Here is a 2,922-nt window from a genome sequence, read left to right as displayed (position 1 = left end):
ACCAACATCTGGTGAAAATTTCATGTCATTAGCACCTCTAGTAATATATTTACTGAGAAAAATGTTGACGTGTTCAATACTTATTTTACCCGCTGTAAATTAACTGAATTGAATTTAACTTTCGTGCAAGGGACCCCTGGCCCAAATCCAGTTGACAATAACCCATTTTCCATGCCAGCAGTAGCCAGCTTGACACCAGATCTGGCCCACGCCTGTCTGCTGAGTGGGAAAGTTTTAAATCAAGTTCATCTTTCAATGAGAAAAGACTGGACAAATGTACATTTCATTAAGGGATATTGCATAATCTGATAAGTTTATTGAGCTTGAATTATATGTTGGGTGAGACTCTCAATCACTACCACACCAAGCCAGCTCAATATCTGGCTGTTTGGCAGAGAAGATTAGGGAATTTTTTTATGTGTGCAACCCACATATCTCTATGCTCATCCCACAAATGCATGTTCCTTACAAATGTGGCACCATTAAAAAGGCAAATTAACAGACTTTCCAACAGTATAAGATTTATTGCCAAGAAGCATTGTTACAACAAAGAAATCATTTACCAAACACAAATTTATTTTATTTTGTGCTAAGTTTAAATTTAGATGAATTTTAAAATCAACCAGACAAGTGAGGCATCATGATATGCAAAGAGCTGCTTTTCTTTAAGTGAGCTGCTTTTTCTTTTTGCACGCACTCATCTCATGCAGACAGGTTACGCAAAAAGAAAACAAAGATCTGATTGTTTACTTTGCTGATGGCCCATTTTTCAGCATGACCCATCACATTGACAGCTGTTTAAACACACATGGCTGTACCAAGTGGTAGATCTGTATCTGTGAGAGGAAGACAGGAAGTCGTTTACAGATACTGATCTCAGCAAGACCACCGAAAGTTTGAGCCACTTTTTCAGCCAAAGACAAAAATTCTTTTAGAAGCATCAAGACCTGTGTACTTTTATTTGTTTTTACTGCATATTTCATCCTGGATAAAAGTTTTAGAAGTTACTTAATTTAAGTAGCACGGAAAGTCAAAAACCAGATGATGAAAAGACACAACCATTTTTCTGACATTAAAACATGTTAAACAGCAACAGTTGGGATTTTTTTATTATTATTTCTTAAATCTCTGAATAATGAGAGGGATAATTGAATTTGTTTGGTTTATTTTAAGCCACAAGTCTATAAATAACCAGATTGCTGCACATTTAAGCAACCTGGGACAGTCCAGGTAATAAWGTCACAGTTCTGGAATCTTTTAGTTTAAGTGGAGACACACCTGTGTTTAAAGCTCACCTCAGTTACTCTGCTTCTTTTGCATGACTTCATGGGAGAGTAATAAAAAAACAAATCAAAGAAGATAAAGGAGAAATGTCTCCCTCTGCAACTCTGGTTCTTCCATGGGTATGATTTCCGATGCCTGATGATGTCACATTCAATATTGTTAAACTTTTTAAAACATAATTTAAAAAGGATCAATTTAACAGGCCCAAAATAGGGAAAAGATTTGATTTAATGTCAGACAGTGAGAAAAATAGAGTAATTGTGTCTGTTTGCAGACATCAGGTTGCAGAAACAACTGTGTGGAAACATTTGGATTCATTTTTCACGATTGCATTTAAAAAGTCATTAATTCTACAAAGACTGCAGAATTTTAAAGAAAACTGTTCTGGCCTATTTGAGCCTTTTTGATTCTGACTGCTCAGAGGACGTGGAGAGCCTGAGCCGCTCTGAGAAGACAGGCAGCAGGATGCAACTCGTGTTCTGTGGGTTTGGTGGAAATTTGATGATAAAGGTTTAGTCGGTATTGTGACCTATTTCAGTGCACTAAATGTACTTTTCTCTCAGTGCACGGGTCTTGGGTATAAGYTGAAGTGTTCCTCTGACCTAGAAAGCTACCTCTGTGGAATCACAGAGCAGCCCACTGAGCGACCCACATCAAATCGAAGCACGGAGGTCGTTCAAATCACGTTTTCATTCTTATTAAACTTGTTTCCACTCAGCTTTGAGTCTTCTCTTTGTAGTCTTTTTGTTTAAGTTGTGTGCACCTCAGTGTCTTATTTTAAGTTTAAAACTTGCTTGTAATCATTGGTCAGGTTCTTTTTTTAGTATTTAGAATGATGTTTGTAATCTAATGATTTTGATTATACCTAAATCCTGATTTAGGGGCTCCTGTTTCAGTTTCACATCACTTTCATACTTTTGTTCCATCGCATTTTAGTCTTGTCCTGTGTCTTTATGATTATTTGGTTATTGTTGAGTTTTGCTTCTTTATTGTTGTCCTGTTGGTTTTACTTTGTCAATGTGTTTGGTTCTTGTGTTTAAATGAGATCTTTCTTCATGCCTCCCTGGGTTTTCCCTGTGCCACCGGTCCATTTCCTCAGCATTTTTCCACAGCCATCTTATGTGTTCCCTGTTGTCACAGCTGCAGTCTCTTTTCTCATCAGCCCAGGTCCCATTAGTCAAGCATTGTTGTGTTTTGCTCCTCGTCTGCCTGTTTCTCCGTACATTTATTAAAGTTGTAGCCACACCAGCTTTTTGTTTTCTGTTTAAATAAACTTTTAAGTTTAGTTCCAGCTACTCGTCCAGTTCTGCATTCTTGGGACCAGCRTCAACAACCTTGACGATTTCGGTAAAAAAGAAAATACAGATGGTGTTTTTTTTTTCCTTTGCGTTTTTGATTCAAGAGTGTTGGTTACAAGTTACAAGAACTTATAAAACATGACAGGTTTCTAATATTTTAACTAGAAATAAAAGCAGAGCAAGGACAGAATTTAGGTCAGTGTTAATGAGACAGCAAGTATACTTCTTTTTATTTTAACCTCTTAAATGGGAGGATTTTTCTTCAAAATGTCTATTTTTGACAATTTTACCTTTAATCAAGTTGAGGTTGGATGATTTTCTTTGGACAAAATTGATAATG

The sequence above is a fragment of the Austrofundulus limnaeus genome, unplaced genomic scaffold (genome assembly GCF_001266775.1).
Source record: "Austrofundulus limnaeus strain Quisiro unplaced genomic scaffold, Austrofundulus_limnaeus-1.0 Scaffold3, whole genome shotgun sequence".
Classification (NCBI taxonomy): domain Eukaryota; kingdom Metazoa; phylum Chordata; class Actinopteri; order Cyprinodontiformes; family Rivulidae; genus Austrofundulus; species Austrofundulus limnaeus.
This window is presented reverse-complemented; position numbering follows the sequence as displayed.